Source organism: Pan troglodytes, chromosome X (genome assembly GCF_028858775.2).
Source record: "Pan troglodytes isolate AG18354 chromosome X, NHGRI_mPanTro3-v2.0_pri, whole genome shotgun sequence".
Lineage (NCBI taxonomy): Eukaryota > Metazoa > Chordata > Mammalia > Primates > Hominidae > Pan > Pan troglodytes.
In genome coordinates, this window is record NC_072421.2 from 19,450,156 (window position 1) to 19,471,003 (window position 20,848).

Consider the following 20,848-nt stretch of genomic DNA (forward strand, 5'->3'; position numbering starts at 1 on the left):
GACCCACGGTCAGCTCAGCTCTCCAAGCTGCCCCTGCCTGAAAGTGATGCCCTATTCCTGGGCAGGAAGAGCCTAGAGGCCTGTGGACCAGAAGCCGGGCAGAGTCTCATGCCCAGGCGCGTTCTCCCTCTCAGCTGGCCCGCAAGCTCTCTTAGGCCGATTAGGTGCTTTTTTCTACTCTCTGTTTCTCTCTCAAAATAACTTTACTGAGGGATATTTTGGATCCTATAATTCACCCTTTTCAAGTGTACAATTCAATAATGTTTTAGTAAATTTCCTAAGTTAGGAAACCATCACCATAAATCAGTTTGAGAACACTTTCATTAGATCAATAGGATCCCTCACGCACACTTCTGGTTAACCCTCCTACTGCTCTCACCCTGCCCCACCCCATCCACTCTCCAAGCAACCATGAACCTACTTTCTGCCTATAGATTTGTCTTTTCTGGATAACTCACATAAATGGAACCCAACAATATGTGGTCTCTTGTGTCTGGCTTTCTTCGCTGAGCATAACGTTTTTGAAGTTCATCTGTATCATAGCACATATTCATAGTTCATTCCTTTTTATTGCTGACTAGTATAGCACTGTATGGATATAGCACATTTTGTTTATCCACTCATCAGTTGATGAACATTCATTTGCTCTGTCGCCCAGGCTGGAGTGCAGTGGCACGATCTCTGCTCACTGCAACCTCCACCTCCCGGGTTCAAATGATTCTCCTGCCTCAGCCGCCCAAGTAGCTGGGATAACAGGCATGTGCCACCACGCCCGGCTAATTTTTTTTTGTATTTTTAGTAGACACGGGGTTTTACCCTGTTGGCCAGGCTGGTCTTGAACTCCTGACCTCAAGTGATCCGCTTGCCTTGGCCTCTCAAAGTGCTGGGATTACAGGTGTGAGCCACTGCGCCTGACCTGTTTCCACTTTTTGACTGTTATGAAAACTGCCGCAAAGAACATTCAAGTTGCAAGTATGTGTATGGATATACGTTTTCATTCTCTTGTCCAACCCTCTCTCTTTAGCTTCCATTTCTTTTTTATTGGGTTTCTTCTACACTTTCTACTTCTAAGATTATCCTTCCTTTCTTCAGCTTCCTCACTGGCTTCCTGTTGTCTTCAGCATTAAACTCAAACCCCTTAGTGTGGTCGGAGAAGGTGCCTTCCTCCCCATTCAATCTTATCTCTTGCCACTTTCTTTTTGAAGTGAAGAGGTGTATCACTTACAGAATGGAGACACACTGAGACACAAGTCTAGAAATTATTTCTCACGTGTTCTAATGTTACTTATTGCCAGTCCCCCATATAAGATAATCTGCACTAATGATAACATATTCTTGATTTGATATAGTAACTAAATGACCACTTTGGTTTTTGTTTGTTTGTTTTTGTTTTTGAGATGGAGTCTCACTCTTGTCACTCAGGCTGGAGTGTAGTGTTGCAATCTTGGCTCACTGCAACCTCCACCTCCGAGGTTCCAGCAATTCTCCTGCCTCAGCCTCCTGAGCAGCTGAGATTATAGGCACCCACCACCAAGGCTGGCTAATTTTTGTATTTTTGGTAGAGACATGCTTTCACCATGTTGGCCAGGCTGGTCTCGAACTCCTGACCTCAGGTGATCTGCCCACCTCGGCCCCCCCAAAGTGCTGGGATTACAGGAATGAGCCACCGCACCTGGCCAGCCTTTACTCATTTTTCTAATGGCTGGCTGTATTTTTCTTATTGATTTCTAAGAACTTTAAAAACGCTTCTCGATACCAATACTTGTTCTTTATTTGTGAAGCAGATGTCTTCTTCTAGTCTGTGACTTGATTTTTCACTCTCTTTCTGGCATCCATTTTCAAGTAGAAGTTTTAAATTGTTATTTGTCCTGTTTGTCAGTCTTTTTCTTTATAATTTGTGCTTTTTGTGTCTTGTTTACAAACAAATCCTTTTCACTCCTGGAAAGATCAGAAAGATACAGTTGATCCTCATTATTCATAGATTTTGTATTTGCAAATTTGCCTACTTGCCAAAATCAGTATCTTCAGTGATCACATGCAAAGGTAGTGAAAAAATCTGAGTCACGCACATTCCCAGCTGAGGTGGAACAAGGTGACACTCTGCCTTCTTGTCTCAGCTGTCAAACTGTAAACAAGTGTCCTTCTTGAGGCACATTTAGTGCCACTGTTTCCACATTTTTGTGCTTTTTGTGGGTGACTTTGCTGTTTAAAATGGCCCCCAAGCATAGATGGAAGTGTTGTCTGGCACTTCCAAGCGCAAGAAAGCTGTGATGTGCCTTACAGAGAAAACACGTGTTAGAGAAGCTTCCTTCAAGCATGAGGGATGGCCCTGTTGGCCGGGAGTTTAGTGTTCAGGAATCAGCAATACAATTAAATGAGATGCCTTTCAACAGAAACATACACAAAACAAGGTTCTGGATTGATAGGGTGATGAAAATGTCGTGACCAGAGGCTCACGGGAACCCTACCCTGTGTTTCCCTTAAGAGCAATGGTTCAGTATTTGCTAATTCAGTGTTCACAGCGAGTTTATAGAACACAGCTATTGTGAATAATGAGAATCAACTGTATCCTCCAAAGGTTTTTTTAAAATTTTGCTTTTCAAGAGCATTTAGCTCTCTCATCCACTAGAAATGATTTTAAGGTATGATGTGGGAGCACAGTTTATTGAACAGTTCATTCTTTCCCACTCATTCGTAAGGCCGCCTCTGCCGTACAGTAAGCTTCCATATCCACGTGGGTCTGTTTTTAGGCCTTGTGATCCTCTGGTCTCTTTGACTATCTTCTCACTAATATCTCATGTATCACATACTATAGGTTTATAATAGTATTTTTTTTTTTTTTAGATGGGGTCTCACTCTGTCATCCAGGCTGGAGTGCAGTGACATGATCATGGCTCACTGCAGCCTCAACCCCCCTAGGCTCAAGCAGTCCTCCCACATCAGCCTCTCAAGTAGCTAGGACTGCAGGCACATACCACCACACCCGGCTAACTTTTTTATTATTTGTAGAGACAAGGTCTCACAATGTTGCCCAGGCTGGCCTTAAACTCCTGGGCTCAAGTGATCTTCCTGCCTGAGCCCCACAAAGTGCTGGGATTACAGGCATGAGCCACAGTGCCTGTCTATAATAGTCTTGATATCTGGTAGTATGAGCCCCATCCCCATTACCTTTATTCTTTAACATTTTTTTTTTTTTTTGGCCCTTTGGCCCTTTGTACAGATTTTAGGATCAGTTTGTGAATTCTGTAAAATCCTCTGTTGGATTTTGATGGGAACTGCATTAAATTTATAAGCTAATCTGGAGAAAGTTGCCACCTTTGCTATATTGAGTCTTCCCATCCGTGAAATGGTACATTTTTTCAATCATTTTAGTCTTCTCTAATGTCTTTCAGTGAAGAATTTATTATCATCCCTATAATCTTGTTTAAAAAACGTATTCCCTGATACATTATGTGGTTACTGTTCTATTTGATGTTTCTTCAATTCTTCTTGTCCTTTTTCCATAGAGTTTAGTTCTATTAGGATTTGATTGTGTCTTATCTAGTCTGCAGTTACTTTATATGTATTTTTAAAATAATCTCTTTCTGGTTATCTGTGTGCATTTGGAGTTTGTGGGGGTATAATTGTATGTTTGTACTATGTGCAGACTGTTGATTGAGTTGGATTAGTCACCAATGGGCTTTGTAATATTTTACTATGAACTCATCATTAGCAGGGTTTATTTTTTTGTGTGTGAACATTCCATGATATTTGGGATGTGGGAGCTTCAATTCAAAGAAGTTTTTTGTTTGCTTCTGCCTTGTGCCCCAGGAGTATCACTGCTTGATGAATAATTCTCACGGTACTTTTTAGTCTGGAGTTTCTGAAGTATGTGGGTAGAGTAAAAGCAATGTGAATTGTGGTCTTGTGGTTTTGACTTCTCAGAGAGCTTTTATTTTTTTCCCACCAAAAGCCCTGTGTCCTGTGGTCCCTCTTGTTTTTAGATCCTTTCATTTATAGAATAGTTATTTGAGGGTCTCAGCTGTAAGCAAAGCTCTCTGGGCAATTCCCTAGTTCCCAGAGCCCCAAAGCCTCATTTCCTGTGTGGGCATTCATTCCCAAACCCCCAGGCTCTGCAGACAGTTGCTCCCCATTAACTCAGGCACTCACCCTTCTGCTTTTTCATTTCCTTCTTTGTTTCTGGCACCCGGGGATTTGATTTTATTATTTGTGGGCCTAGCTCTACATTTAAAATAGTTAAGTTACATTTTACCCAGTATTTCTAAGTGATTATAGTAAAAGAATTTTCAGGTTGTCTGAGTCCACCATATTGCTAGCAGTTGATAAGTAGATTTTTTGTGTTCTTTGCTGTTTGTTAATAATCTTTAGGCTTCATATTTTTTCCCAGACAATGACCAAATGTTCATAATATGCCATGTGCTTGAGTTATGCAACATAAATCATTTCCTGGGTCTCAATTTTTAAACCTTAGCAGGACTTATTTCTAAATTTCTGTCTTGTTTACATAGATGGGATCATATATGTATTTTTTGAGATGGGGTCTGGCTATGTTGCCCAGGCTGGCCTTGAACTCCTGGACTCAAGCGATCCTCCTGCCTTAGCCTCCCAAGTAGCTGGGATTACAGGCACGTGCCACCACACCTGGCTTATACTTTGTTGTTGTTGTTGTTGTCATTTTTAAACAAGGGCATAGTATTTTCCTTTTTCCCTTTCCTCCCCCAACATCAGCATGACCCTCATCCCCTTCTCCCTCACTGAGGGAAGCCATTTTAACCTGCTATGTGGCCTTCCAAGTTTTTTTTTTTTTTTTTGAGACAGAGTCTTGCTCTGTCGCCCAGGTTGGAGTGCAATGGCTTGATCTCAGCTCACTGCAACCTCTGCCTCCTGGGTTCAAGCAATTCTCCTGCCTCAGCCTCCCAAGTAGCTGCGATTACAGGCGCCTACCACCACCTCTAGCTAATTTTTGCACTTTTAGTAGAGATGGGGTTTTGCCATGTTGGCCAGGCTGGTCTTGAACTCCTGACCTCAGGTGATCCACCTGCCTTGGCCTCTCACGGCCTCCTTACAGGCATGAGCCACTGCGCCTAGCCAGCTTTCCATATTTTTATCTGTCTGCATATAAATCTATAGAGACTCACATATATCCTCATATGTACATGTATTTACACCCCCAGGAATACATAATCAGGGTGGTTTTATTGTTGTATGCTGTATGAAAATGGGATTTTATATATATATATATATATATATATATATATATATATTTTTTTTTTTTTTTTTGAGATGGAGTCTCACTCTGTCGCCCAGGCTGGAGTGCAGTGGCGCCATCTCGGCTCACTGCAAGTGCCGCCTCCCAGGTTCATGCCATTCTCCTGCCTCAGCCTCCCCAGTAGCTGGGACTACAGGTGCCCACCACCACACCCGGCTAATTTTTTGTATTTTTTTTAGCAGAGACGGGATTTCACTGTGTTAGCCAGGATGGTCTCGATCTCCTGACCTCGTGATCTGCCCGCCTTGGCCTCCCAAAGTGATGGGATTACAGGTGTGAGCCACCGCACCCGGCCAAAAATGGGATTATATTATACATGATTTTCCACATTCTGTTTTTCTTAACCAACAATCAATACCTAGTTGAAATCCCTGCAAGTTATTACAATTTTAAGTCTGGTGTTTCTGAATACACAAATCATGAATGTACTGCTTGATGAGTTTCCACAGTGAATACACCCACGTAACCAGCACCCAGATCAAGACATAAAATATTACCAGTGCCCGAGAACTGCTACCTCTCCCAACGTGCCTCCTCCCCTTGACCTCCCACCTCCCCAAGGGTATCCATCCTCCTGACTTGTAACAGCATCGACTTCTTTAGTCTGTTTTGTGCCTTACATAAAAGAAACGTTCAGTACATACTTTTTTGCACATTATATTCTTGACATTTATAATGTTGTTGCATGTAGTTGTGGCTTGTTCGTTCTGGTTGCGGTATACTATCCCATTGTGTGACTATACCAGAACTTATCGATCTATTCTCCTTCTAATAGGCATTGGGGTTATTATGGCCAGTGCTGCCATGAACGTTTTTGTTCATTAATTGATTCTTTTTAATGGCTGTATAATATTCCTGGCTATGGAGGACCACCCTTTATTCAGTGATCCTACTTTTATTAGGTGTTTACTTTGTTTCCTGTTCTTGACCACTAAAGCAAAGCTGCAATAAATATTGTATATATGTCCCTATGTAGAGATACTAATCTATCTCTACTAATGGAACAATGTATTAGTCCGTTTTCATGCTGCTGATAAAGACATACCCGAGACTGGGTAATTTATAAGGAAAAAGAGGTTTAATGGACTCGCAGTTCCACATGGCTGGGGAGGCCTCACAATCATGGCAGAAGGTAAAAGGCACATCTCACATGGCGGCAGACAAGAGAACTTGTGCAGGGAGACTCCCCTTTATCAAACCATCAGATCTCGTGAGACTTGTTCACTTCCACAAGAGCAGCATGGAAAGACCCGCCCCCATGATTCAATTCCTCCCACTAGGTCCCTCCCACAACATGTGGGAATTGTGGGAGCTACAATTCAAGATGAGATTTGGGTGGGGACATAGCCAAACCATATCAGACAGATTGCAGGAAGTCAAATTGCTGGTTAGTATAGTAATTGCCTTTTAAAAGTAAATGCTGTTGCTTGTTTTTAAAACAAAACAAAACAAAACCCTGTGACAATGCCATTACTGTCAGCAACGCCTGAAAATCCCCCTTTCCCTCATCTCTGCCAGCATTGGATGTTAGAGTTCTTTCTGTGTTTTGTGAATCTCATGAGTATAAAATGATACTAGCATGATATATTCCCTGACCACTAGACAATTTAAGCACCTTTTCATGTGTTTGGACTTGTTCTTCATATTTTTTGCTCCTTTTTTTTTTTTTTTTTTTTTGGTCTATACATCTTTTTCTCATCAATTTGCAAGATATTTTTGTATACTGTAGAAATTAACCCTTTAGGCCAGGCACAGAGGCTCATACCTGTAATCCCAGCACTTCGGGAGGCTGAGGTGGGGGGTCAGGAGGTCAGGAGATCGAGACCATTCTGGCCAACATGGTGAAACCCCTTCTCTACTAAAAATACAAAAATTAGCTGGGCGTGGTGGTGTGCGCTTGTAATCCCAGCTACTCAGGAGGCTGAGGCAGGAGAATCGCTTGAACCCGGGAGGTGGAGATTGCAGTGAGCCAAGATTGTGCCACTGCACTCCAGCCTGGGTGACAGAATGAGACTCTATCTCAAAAAAAAAAAAAAAAAAAAGAAAAGAAAAAAAGAAAGAAATTAACCCTTTATTATACATTCTTGTCCACATCTATTGTTTGTCTATTGACTTTGCTCATGTTACCTTTTGCCACTGAGAACTCAAAATAAAATCCACACCCCCACTAACCAGCTGAGTGGAACCCCTCTTGGCCAAGGGCACCCCAGAAAGACCTTAAAAACTGTGCTCCCTGCCATGAGAGCTGGGAGGTTGGAAACATCTCGTTATACTATCTCCCTCTGCAGTTTAGACACAACAACTAACCAGAATTAATGCTGAAATAGAGATCATAAGACTGATGGAAGGGACTCTCTGTGGCAGTAAGATACCAAATTATAAACAAGACCTAAAGCCACGCCAGGCAAGGGTTAAGTTACACGCTCCTACACTTAAAGAATCAACTATGGGCCGGGCGTGGTGGCTCACACCTGTAATCCCAGCACTTAGGAAGGCCGAGGCAGGTGGATCACCTGAGGTTGGGAGTTTGGTTTTTTTTGTTTTGTTTTGTTTTGTTTTTTGAGACGGAGTCTCGCTGTCCCCCAGGCCGGAGTGCAGTGGCGCGATCTCGGCTCGCTGCAAGCTCCGCCTCCCGGGTTCACGCCATTCTCCTGCCTCAGCCTCCCGAGTAGCTGGGACTACAGGCACATGCCGCCACGCCCGGCTAATTTTTTGTATTTTTAATAGAGACGGGGTTTCACCGTGTTAGCCGGGATGGTCTCGATCTCCTGACCTCGTGATCCACCCGCCTCGGCCTCCCAAAGTGCTGGAATTACAGGTGTCAGCCACTGCGCCCGGCCGAGGTTGGGAGTTTGACACCAGCCTGACCAACATGGAGAAACCCCATCTCTACTAAAAATACAAAAAAGTTAGCTGGGCGTGGTGGCGGGTGCCTGTAATCCCAGCTACCAGGAGGCTGAGGCAGGAGAATCTCTTGAACCCGGGAGGTGGAGGTTGCAGTAAGCTGAGATCGAGCCATTGCACTCCAGCCTGGGCAACAAGAGTGAAACTCAGTCTCAAAAAAAAAAAAAAGGAATCAACTGTGTTCTAATTGCCACAAGGATTTTTCTTTTCCCTTTTATTCTAGCAACTAAACAAGCACTGGTTTTGAAATAAGCAATGTTGATGCAATTGCAGCTCACCCACCACCAAACACTAAGTGACCCCCCAACCCTCTGTTCTACCAGCCATCACTACAGCTTTGATAGGGACTAATTGTTATCCATTTAAATGTTAAGTCTCCCCCACAAAGTGAACATGGGATGTAACCCGTTCCACATAAATCTTTGTTCCCCACTCCCTCGAAGTGTCTGCTGGAGGCTACACTTTGCAGCCTGTGGGATAGCCAGCCTGCAGGCTATATAACCCTTTATAAGAAATAAAGTCTCCTTTCCTGTCTGGGCATGGAGGCTCATGCCTGTAATCCCAGCACTTTGGTAGGCCAAGGCGGGCAGATCACGTGAGGTCAGGAGTTCGAGACCAGTCTGGCCAACATGGTGAAACCCCGTCTCTACTAAAAATACAAAAATTAGCTGGGCATGGTAGCACATGCCTATAATCCCAGCTACCCGGGAGGCTGAGACAGAAGAATCGTTTGAACCCGGGAGGTGGAGGTTGCAGTGAGCTGAGATCACACCACTGCACTCCAGCCTGGGCGACTGTGCGAGACTCTGTCTTGAGGAAAGAGAGGAGAGAGAGAAAGAAAGAAAAAGAAAAGTAAAGAAAAGACAAGAAGAAAAAAAAGAGAAAGAAAAGACATGAGGCCAGGCAAGCTTTTTCCAGATAAGGTTGATTAAGACATGCCCAGAAAGGTTGGGCATAAGGGAGACAGTGCAGGAGAAAAAAATTCTCCAGCTGCCTCTGAGGGGAGTGCACTGCGGTGTCTTAATGAGGGTGACATACCTAATTCATGAGGTTAGGGGAGTGTCCACATGTGCAGGGTGGAATTCAAGAAGCACAGGCGTAGTAAGGGGTTATGCTAACACATACATCACATGAGCAGAAAATGGCAGATAAGCCCCTCCTTGGGCGGTCTGGTCTTGTGCACATGTGGGTGATAGGGTTAACTCCTTTGAGTGAGATTTATGTTGGGATATTGCTTATTTTAGTTTTTCAAGGTCCTGCGATCAGCGAGTATGGTGCCTTGAGTAAGATTTATTGGGGGTTGCTGTTTATCTTAGTTTCTTCAAACAGCTTGCAAGGTCTGGTTAGTATGTATGGAAAAATACATTAGTGGGCATGGGCCAAGTCCTGTCCCTATGGCCTCACAGGTACTTATTCAAAAAAGCCTATTTACTGCTGTAATGTATCCGGTATCCAGTCTCTTTACCAAATATCGTTACTCTAAAAGTTGTTTAATAGAATTGTTACAGTAGGTAGCTAGTCAGACATTAAACAGGACAGGAGAGCACCCCTCCCCTTCCCTGCCAACCACCACCAGGAATGTCAGATGTCAGGTGACCATCAGGTCATGGTCAGTCGGTTCACTGTCTCTCTAAAATAATAATTGGTCACAGCCAGCACCAGGGAAAAGCAGTTTCCCAATAGATAAAAACACGTGAAACTGATGATCAGCGGTTTCCCAGTAAGAGCTCAGGAATTGGGCGAGTGGGCTGGAGCATGTGCATTAAGGGGCAAAATGGAGGAGTTTAAGTGGTATATGACCTTCTGGGGGCATTCTATTGGTAAAGGGAAGAACGCCTCAGGTGAGCATGCGTACACCGCCAGTAAACACACTGCGCATGCTCACCTCCCAATTGCTGGCAGGCCACCGCGCATGTGGGCAGCCCCCATAAGGGAAGAATCAAGGGAAAAAGGATGCAAGATGCGGGAAGTAGGCCAGCATATACAATCCCAAATCCAAGGTGAAATGAGGCACTTGACCTCCAAGATGCCCCCTTGGCCCTCTTCTAAGTACTTTCTTTTAATTCCTGCCCTAAAGCTTTTATTATTATTATTATTATTATTATTATTATTATTATTAAGACAGGGTCTCACTCTGTCGCACAGGTTGGAGTGCACTGGCACAATCTCAGCTCATTGCAGTCTCTGCCCCCTGGGTTCAAGCAATTCTTGTGCCTCAACCTTCCGAGTAGCTGAGATTATGGGCACACACCACCACACCCAGCTAATTTTTGTATTTTTGTGGAAACACGGTTTTGCCATGTTGCCCAAGCTGCTCTCAAACTCCTGGACTCAAAGGATCTGCCCACCTTGGCCTCCCGCAGTGCTGGGTTTACAGGCGTGAGCCACTGCGCCCAGCTGACTCTAAAGATTTTTTTGTTTTTGTTTTTGAGACAGAGTCTTGCTCTGTCGCCCAGGCTGGAGTGCAGTGGCGCGATCTCGGCTCACTGCAAGCTCCGCCTCCCGGGTTCACGCCATTCTCCTGCCTCAGCCTCCCGAATAGCTGGGACTACAGGCGCCCGCCACTACGGCCGGCTAATTTTTTGTGTGTTTTTAGTAGAGACAGGGTTTCACTGTGTTAGCCAGGATGGTCTCGATCTCCTGACCTCGTGATCCGCCCGTCTCGGCCTCCCAAAGTGCTGGGATTACAGGCGTGAGCCACCGTGCCCGGCCTCTAAAGCTTTTTAATAAATTTTCACTCCTGCTCTGAAACTTGCCTTGGTCCCCTTTTCTGCCTTATGCCCCTCAGTTGAGTTCTTGCTTCTGAGGAGCCAAGAATTGAGGTTGCTGCAGAACCATATGGATTCACTGCCAGTAACGGGGTCTCGGGTTTTCAAGGTAGACAATTATAGCATCAGCAAATAGAATTCATTTATATCTCTTCTTTTAGGGTTGCCAGCTTTAGCAAACAAAAATACAGAATGCCCAGCTAAATATGAATCTCAGAAAAATAAGGAATAATTTTTTAGTATAAGTAAGTCCCAAGTACTGTATGGCACATACTTATATTAAAAAGTGATTCATGATACATTTGAAATTCAAATTTACCTGGGTGTTCTGTATTTTATCTAACAACCCTCTTTCTTTCCCAGTGAGGATGCCTGCTGCTTTATTTTCTTTTTCTGTTGCATTTGCTGAAGCCTCTAAGACTGGTTCTCATTCTGGGCTACACATTAGCATCAGCCAGGAAGCTCTGAAAAACAAAACAAAACAAAACAAAACAAAACCTCCTATGGCAGGCAGGCCCTTAGGCTCAGAGATTTAATTGGTGTATATATACATATATTTAAAAGCTTCCCAGATTGATGCTAATGGGCATCTGGGGTTGAGAACCACTGCCTTAAAACCATGTTAAATAATAATGTTAGTAAGCATCAAGAATCTTGTTCTTGATTTTAATTAAATATTTCCAGTGTTTTGACATTTAAAATAACACTTGTTGTTGGTTTTTAGTAAATATCCTTAGTTTTGTTTACATAGTTTCCATCTAGCCCTGTTTAAGTTTTGATTAGGAATGGTTGCTTTTAGCACCTATTAATATGATTATGTGGTTTTGAGAAAAGAAAAATAAAACAGTCTGGGCTATGTGTGGTCTGCAGGCCCAGAAAGACACGAATATGGGACTTTCATTCCTCCCTGCTCCCCCTCTCCCCATGCCTGGGGGCAATTGTTTAAAGTCATTTTGTTCCCAACCAGCTGTCTCACCCTTTGCCTTCTTGTTCCTAGAATTTGGGTTTGTTTGTTTGTTTTTTCGAGATAGGGTCTCTCTCTTTCACCCAGGCTGGAATGCAGTGGCTTGATTTCAGCTCACTGCAGCCTCTACCGCTCAGGCTCAAGCGATCCTCCTGCCTCAGCCTCCCGAGTAGCTGGGACCACAAACGCACATGACCATGCCCAGCTAATTTTTTTATTTTTTGTAGAGACAGGGGTCTCCCTATGTTGCCCAGGCTGATCTTGAACTCCTGGGCTCAAGTGATTCACCTGCCTTGGCTTCCCAAAGTGTTGGGATTACAGGGAAGAGCCACCGCCTGGCCTGGAATTTGTAATACAAAGAACCCTGTATGTAGCCTGTCAGTAGTTTGTTATTTTAATGTAAATTCTTGGTAAACAGCTGAGGAACTTCCTCTTCCTTTCCTTTAAAAATCCACTTGTAGGCCGGGGCGGTGGCTCACGCCTGTAATCCCAGCACATTGGGAGGCCGAGGTGGTCGGATCACGAGGTCAGGAGATCGAAACCATCCATCCTGGCTAACACGGTGAAACCCCGTCTCTACTAAAAATACAAAAAAATTAGCCGGGTGTGGTGGTGGGCTCCTGTAGTCCCAGCTACTGGGGAGGCTGAGGCAGGAGAATGGCGTGAACCCGGGAGGCGGAGCTTGCAGTGAGTGGAGATCGTGCCACTGCACTCCAGCCTGGGCGACGACCGAGACGCTGTCTCAAAAAAAAAAAAAAAAAAAATCCACTTGTAACTGCCACTAATCCAGAGTGTATATTCAGGGCAACTTGAATCTGTTCTCTTGAGGACTAATCTCTGACCTTTTTTCCCTCTTGCCCAAATTCCTATCTAAGGGACCTGGGAAGTTACGCCATAACATCACAAACCATATAACATCACGAACCATAACATCTCATCAGGTGAATTTTATTTAACTCTATATAATGTGTTACTTTCCAACCTGACTGGCATAACACCACTGGACAGAGAAGAAAATCAAAATATTGCTAGTGAAGTGGCGGAAGCGGCAGCTATGGAGCTGCTGGAGGAGAGAGAAACATTGCTGTGTGGTTAGAAAAAATATTTGGGCCGGGCGCGGTGGCTCACGCCTGTAATCCCAGCACTTTGGGAGGCTGAGGCGGGCAGATCACAAGGTCAGGAGATTGAGACCATTCTGGCTAACACAGTGAAACCCTGTCTCTACTAAAAATACAAAAATTAGCCAGGCATGGTGGGGGGCACCTGTAGTCCCAGCTACTCGGGAGGCCGAGGCAGGAGAATGGCTTGAACCCGGGAGATGGAGGTTGCAGTGAGCCGAGATGGCGCCACTGCACTCCAGCCTGGGCAACAGAGTGAGACTCTGTCTCAAAAATAAATAAATAAATAAATAATAAAAATATATATTATATATGGAGATCATCCCATTCCACAGTATGAGGTGAACCCACGGACCACAGAGATTTTACATCACCTTTCAGAACACAACAGGTCCAGGACAGGGATGTCTACCTGGTAATAGAGGACTTGAAGCAGAAAGCAAGTGAATACCAGTCAGAAGCCAAGTATCTCCAAGACCTTCTCATGGAGAGTGTGAATTTTTTCCCCTGCCAATCTCTCTAGCACTGGTTCCAGGTATCTGAATGCTTTGGTTGGCAGTGCGGTGGCCCTTGAAACGAAGGATGCCTCACTAACTAGTTTTATCCCTGTAGTGAATGATTTGACCTCTTACCTCTTTCGTACCAAATCCAAAAGTGAAGAAATCAAGATTGAACTGGAAAAATTTGAAAAAAAATCTAACTGCAACTTTAGTATTAGAAAAATGTCTACAAGAGGATCTCAAGAAAGCAGAGTTGCATCTGTCTACAGAAAGGGCCAAAGTTGATAATCGTCATCAGAGCATGGACTTTCTAAAACCAAAGTCAGTGGAATTCAGATTTGGAATCAAGGCTGCAGAGGGAGCAACTTTCAGCCAGAGGCATGGATGCTTCTCTGTCTCATCAGTCCCTAGTAGCACTGTCAGAGAAACTGGCAAAATTAAAACAACAGACTATACCTTTGAAGAAAAAATTGGACTCCTAGTTAGATTTAATGCCGAATCCATCCTTGCTCAAGTGAAAATTGAAGAAGCAGAGCGAGAATTAGATAGCATTGAAGCTGAACTTACAAGAAGAGTAGACATGATGGAACTGTGACAAGAGCCAAATAAACAGCCTTTTCCCTAACAAAGTAAATTGAATAGGACTTCACAGAGTTCTTTTTCCTCTTGGCATTTCTTAATAACAAAATTTTCTGTGTTCTTAGATTACAGAATATCATAACTGATAGAATATGGTTTCTAACTGTATTGCATTTTTGTGCCCAAATACATCGTTTTCATAAAAAAAATCAAAATATCTTACCCCCAAATATGTGTTTTTTTGCCATATTTTGAAATGGCCCTGCAAAGCCATCTTTGGTGGGGGAAAGTTTGCATCTGTAAAGAATCTCCATTAACATAACTAGATCTTCCCCTTCCAGACCCTCCCAATCCTGAAGAGATAAACTGAGAGTCTGGCACCTTTTAAAGGTCTGAATAGGAAACATTTGCCATCTATTGTCTCTAAGGGCATTCATCTGTGACCAAGTAGCAACCTTGGTCTCCACAACCCCTTATCTTAACCCAGACACTCCTTTCTGTTGATGCCAGGTCTTTAGATAATAATTTAACTCTTTCAACCAATTGCCAATCAGAAAATCTTTGAATCCACCTGTGACTTGAAAGCCCCCCACTTCGAGTTGTCCCACCCTTCCAGATCCAACCAATGTATATCTCACATGTATTGGTTCATGTCTTATGTCTCCCTAAAACATATAAAACTAAGCTGTAACCCAACCACCTTGGGCACATGTTCTCAGGACTTCTTGAGACTGTGCCTCAGGCCATGGCCACTCATATTTGGCTCAGAACAAACCTCTTTAAATATTTTATAGCGTTTCACTCTTTTTGTCTACACTCCTGGGTTGCAGTTCTTATACTTGGCCCAAATAAACTCTACTCAGATGAATTTTGCCTCAGATGCTGGGCGCATTGGCTCACGCCTGTAATCCCAACACTTTGGGAGGCTGAGGCGGGAGGATCACTTGAGCCCAGGAGTTTGAGACCAACCTGGGCAATATAGTGAAGACCTCATTTCCAAAACAAATAAAAGAAGTATTAAAAAATGTGCCTCAGCTTCTTCCTTTTAGGTTGGCAGTTTTCTCCTTTAGTTCATTGATGCAAAGAGTCATATTGCTGGGTTTCTTTGTATTGAAGAACTTTCTAATTCTGTTGTTCAATGCCAAAGTCTGTTTGCTAATATTTTATTTAGACTTTGCCTCTATATTTATACATTAAGTTGAAGCTGAGGATCTGTTATTGTTGGAATTACCATTGTCTGATTTTGGTATTTAAGTAATGTTGGCTTTGTAAAATAAACTGGTGAACTTTGTATCTTTTTTTCCTACTTTCTGAAATAGTTTAAATTGTTGCTACTCAAAGTGTGGTCCAAGAACCAACAATATCTGCCTCACCTGGAGCTTGCTAGAAATGCAGAGTTTAGGGCCCCGCCCCAGCTCTATTGCATCCGAATCTGCATTTTATCAAGAGTCACAGGTTATCAGTGTACACATTCATTTTGAGAGAAGTGGGTACAAATACCATTAGTCTCATTTGTCCACTAAAGGTTAGATAAAACTCAGCCATGGGTGATGCAGTCCTGGTGCCTGTTTCACAGTGGATTGCTACTCCCCTTCCCAATCTCTTCTGTGATCATTGCTCTATTTCAGTAATTGGTCTATTTTGGTAACTTCAATTTTGCAAAGAAATCATCAATTTCCTCTAAATTTTTCAAATTTACTTGTTACTGCTTCTTAAGATTTTTTAAAATTTGTAGTTATGTCACCTTTCTGACTCCTCCTCTTGTGAACTTCTGCTTTCTTTCTCTTTTTCTTGATCTGGCTTGTAAGAGATTTGTCTCTATCGTTAGTCTTTTCTTTTTCTTTTTTTTTTTTTTTTTTTTTGAGACAGAGTTTTGCTCTTGTTGCCCAGGCTGGAGTGCAATGGTGTGATCTCGGCTCACTGCAACCTCCGCCTCCCAGGTTCAAGCAATTCTCCTGCCTCAGCCTGGCTTAGCCTCCCGAGTAGCTGGGATTACAGGCATGCACCACCATGCCCAGCTACTTTTTTTGTATTTTTAGTACAGAAGGGGTTTCTCCATGTTGGTCAGGCCTCAGGTCAGGCCTCGAACTCCCGACCTCAGGTGATCGCCCACCTCGGCCTCCCAAAATGCTGGGATTACAGGCATGAGCCATGGCGCCCAGCCTCATTAGTGTTTTCTAAGTACCAGTTTTACATTTATTTATCCTTTGAGATATTTGGGGGGAGGGTATTTGTTTTCTATTTCACTTGTTTCAGCTTTTATCTGTACAAATTCTCTTCTGATTTCTGTTGGTTTATTATTTTGCTGTTTTTTTCCCTAATTTCTTTTTTTTTTTTTTTTTTTTTTGAGACGGAGTCTTGCTCTGTCGCCCAGGCTGGAGTGCAGTGGCGCCATCTCGGCTCACTGCAAGCTCCGCCTCCCGGGTTCACGCCATTCTCCTGCCTCAGTCTGCCCAGTAGCTGGGACTATAGGCGCCCACCACCATGCCTGGCTAATTTTTTTGTATTTTTAGTAGAGATGGGGTTTCACCATGTTAGCCAGGATGGTCTCGATCTCCTGACCTCGTGATCCGCCCGCCTCTGCCTCCCAAAGTGCTGGGATTAAAGGCGTGAGCCACCACGCCCGGCCTTTTCCCCTAATTTCTTATGATTGGTATAGGTTATTAATTTTTAGAAATTTTTTAAAATAATGAAGGCATTTAAAGCTGTAAATTTTCCTTTAAGCCTTGCTTTCACTGTGCGGTCAGTTTTAGTGTGAAGTGTTCTTTTCATTAGTTTCTAGACAGTAATTTCCCTTTTAATTTCCTCTATTCTTTTTTTTTTTTTTTCTTTTTTGAGATGGAGTCTCGCACTCTGGCCCAGGCTGGAGTGCAGTGGCGCCATCTCGGCTCACTGCAAGCTCCGCCTCTCGGGTTCATGCCATTCTCCTGCCTCAGCCTCCCAAGTAGCTGGGACTACAGGCGCCTGCCACCAGGCCTGGCTAATTTTTTGTATTTTTAGTAGAGATGGGGTTTCACCATGTTAGCCAGGATGGTCCTGATCTCCCCACCTTGTGATCCGACCGCCTCAGCCTCCCAAAGTGCTGGGATTACAAGCATGAGCCACCACACCCGGCCTAATTTCCTCTTTATTCTAAGGAGTTTCCAGGAGTGTTTCATATTTTCAACATTTAAAATATTTCAAACTTCAAATTTTCACTCTTTTATTATTCCTTAAAATTTTAATAAGATTTTCCCTGTGGCCATGTACCTAATCTATTTCTGTAAATGTTTCATGGACATATAAACAAAATGTATGTTTTCCATTTGAAGAATGTAAGGCTCTCTATGTACTTGTTACACTAAATTGTTGGTTGTATCAGTCACTTTGTCTTTGCCCTTACTGACTTTTTTGCTTATTAGGTATATTCAGTTCTGAAAGAAGTGAACTGAAACACCCTACTAAAACTGTATTTTGGCCAGGCGCGATGGCTCACGCTTGTAATCCCAGCACTTTGGGAGGCCAAGGCAGGCAGATCACTTGAGGTCAGGAGTTCGAGACCAGCCTGGCTAACACGGCGAAACCCCATCTCTACTAAAAATACAATAATTAGCTGGGCATGGTGGCGGGTGCCGGTAGTCCCAGCTACTCAGGAGGCTGAGGCAAGAGAATTGCTTGAACTTGGGAGGCAGAGGTTGCAGTGAGCCGAGATTGCACCACTGCACTCCAGCCTGGGCGACAGATGGAGACTCCATCTCGGAAAAAAACCAAAACTATATTTTTATTCTGTTTGTATTTCTATATTTTTTCATTTTATGATTTTAGTGTCTATGTTATTTAGTGCACATAAGTTTATGAATGTTATATATTCTTAATTGTACATTCTTATTATACACAAGTTCTTCTTCATCCTGTTTAGGGTTTTGAACTTCAACTTTCTCCATACCTCTGCTCTTCCTGCTTTCTTCTTATTGGCATTTTTCTGATATCTTTTTGGCATATTGTTTTCAATTTTTCTCTCTCATTTTATTTTTGCATTTTTCCCTGTGAGCAGCATATACCTGGATTTTTACTTTTAACTCTATCTGATAATCTCTGTCTTTTCTTGAGTGAATTCAGTTTAATCACCTCTGGTAAGTTGACTGATATACTTGATTTCATTTTATTCATCCTACTCTATTAAACTGTTGGTTTTTTTCCTCTATTTTTTCTAGTTAAATTGCCGCTCATTCCATTTTCCCCTTTGTGAATACCTACTGTTGTTAGACTTTTAATGTGACTTATAGGTATATGGGCTTTTAAAAAAAGACTTTATGTGAGATTTTAAGTGATAAAGTAACAGATACATTCATGGAGTTGAAAGACAAGTTGGTGTCCTTTTGACTGTAACTCAAGTGATCTTTCCACAATACCAGGGCTTTGGAGCAAAACCAAAAATTTCCTTTTTTTCTTTCTTTTTTTGAGACAAAGTCTTGCTCTATTGCCTAGGCTGGAGTGCAGTAGTGCAATCTCGGCTCACTGCAACCTCCACTTCCCGGGTTCAAGTGATTCTCCTGTGTCAGCCTCCTGAGTAGCTGAGATTACAGATGTGCACCACTACACCTGGCTAATTTTTGTATTTTTAGTAGAGACAGAGTTTTGCCTTGTTGGCCAGGCTGGTCTTGAACTCCTGACCTCAGGTGATCTGCCTGCCTCTGCCTCCCAAAGTGCTGGGATTACAGGCATGAGCCACCACACCCAGCCCCAAACCAAGCATTTCTAACTGAAAAACATGGCTCATGCTCAGCCCAGCTTAGGGTCAGGGTTATCACTCTACCTGGGCACAAATCTCATCTTGAATTGTAGCTCCCACAATTCCCATGTGTTGTGGGAGGGACCCAGGGGGAGGTAATTGAATCACGGGGGCTAGTCTTTCCTGTGCTGTTCTCGTGATAGTGAATAAGTCTCACGAGATCTGGTGGTTTGATAAAGGGGGCGTTCTCCTGCACACGCACTCTTGCCTGCCACCGTGTAATATGCCTCTGTTCTTCCTTCATCTTCTGCCATGATTGTGAGGCCTCCCCAGCCACGTGGAACTGTGAGTCCATTAAACCTCTTTCCTTTATAAATTACCCAGTCTTAGCTAGTTCTTTATTAGCAGTGTGAGAACAGACTAATACAGGCCCTTACCCAGTCATTGACCTAGAGGGGCTGGACTGCCATAGCGGGATCGCAGCCCCTGATGACTCCCTTCCTGGGGTCCCTGGGCCTGTGGGGAGGACAGCCATCCTAACAGGAGCCTATCTGGTGTTGTCATTTTAGAAAGCCTTCCGGAGAATGTACTTGGAGCTCCTAATAAGATATCTCGGGCCAAGGAAAATGTCACATTTCTTTGCTCTTGGCAGGAATCCCAGCTCCTTGGCTTGGGAGCACCCTTTCTCCCATGCTGAACAGAAACTTCATTTGGCCATTATGTTCATCGCCAATTAATAAATTATAGGAGAACAAATTAATTTACTTATCACTTGCAGCTTTGGAGAAAAACTCGTTCAAAGCAGGGAAAGTGGGGTGATAAAAAGATCCCTGCAGGAAAAACGTTGGGGATCCCCGGGGCCACTTACATGTTGGGTCTGAGTGGGTGAAATCACTCTTCATTACAAAGCTCTCAGAGGATCCGCAGCAGGGGCACCTCGTCCACAACCCCCGCCCCCCTGCCCCCAGCTGGCCTCCAAAGATTGTGGTGAGGTTCCAAATGAGGTGACAACATTGGAACTTGCTGCATCCTGAACGTGTGCACTGAGTGATGAGGGTGCTGACGCTCTGGTTGTGGGGACCCTGACTACACAGCCCCGGGTGTGGCTCAAAGTGTCAGTCTCCCACTGCCTACCAGTGCTACAGACCCCACCCTGCAAATCTCCTAAAGGGAGAAACCTGCTCCCCGCTCCAAGCACGTGGTTGCAGTAGGAACACCTGGGAACACATTAAAGCGTGCTGGGTGGGGTCAGGAGGCTCAGCTCTGTCTGCTTGGGCTCACCGCTAATGTGTGTGAGCTGGGGCTTGCATTTCCTCGCCTACAACAAAAGTGACGGACAGAATGCAGGGAAGGCCCAGGTAGCACCCCCATCCTGTGAGTTCTGCCTCCACCTGCACTGCTGCCTGTGGGTTGTGTGTGAAGCACGTGAGGCTCTGTCCCTCAGTGCTCAGCGATGCCGCGGGTGGTCTGAGATGATGTTGGTGGTGATGGTGATGAAAACTCACACACTAGCACTTCTACCAAGCCCATTGGTATTCTAAGGGCTTCACCCATATTAACTCATTAATCTTCACAACCAGCCTATGAGGTTACTGTTATTATCACTCCTATTTTACACAGGAAGAAACAGACACAGGTGAAGCCACTTGTCAACATTGTGCAGCTGGTACGCGGTGGGGCAGAGCCCAGTCAGGCTCCGGGGCCTGTGTGTGGGCACTACTGTGCGCTGTCTGCTGTGTCCCGGTAGCCGAGTTAACCAAAAGCAGCACAGAGATCATGAAACTTCATTCTAACCTGAGCTTTCAACCTCCTCCCTCTCATCAAATTTTACTTAAAATTTCAGAAACTAGCAAGAGTCGAAATGGCCCGATGTCCCCTCCTTCTGTTTCCCCTGCCGCTTGTCCCCATGGCCCTGGGGGCATCCGCAGGAGGGAGGTGCCCCTGGGGCTGGGGAGAGGATTCTCCTGGCGTTTGCTCTTTTTCCTGGCTGCCCAGGTGCACTCTTAGCCATGTCCAGTCCTCAGGCTTTCCCCAA

At 44.0% G+C, this 20,848-nt stretch overlaps 1 pseudogene; it reads left to right on the forward strand.

Annotated features, from left to right (window-relative positions):
* Positions 1-13,334: 13,334 nt before the first annotated feature.
* Positions 13,335-14,186, forward strand: LOC455398 (HAUS augmin-like complex subunit 1; annotated as a pseudogene).
* Positions 14,187-20,848: the final 6,662 nt, after the last annotated feature.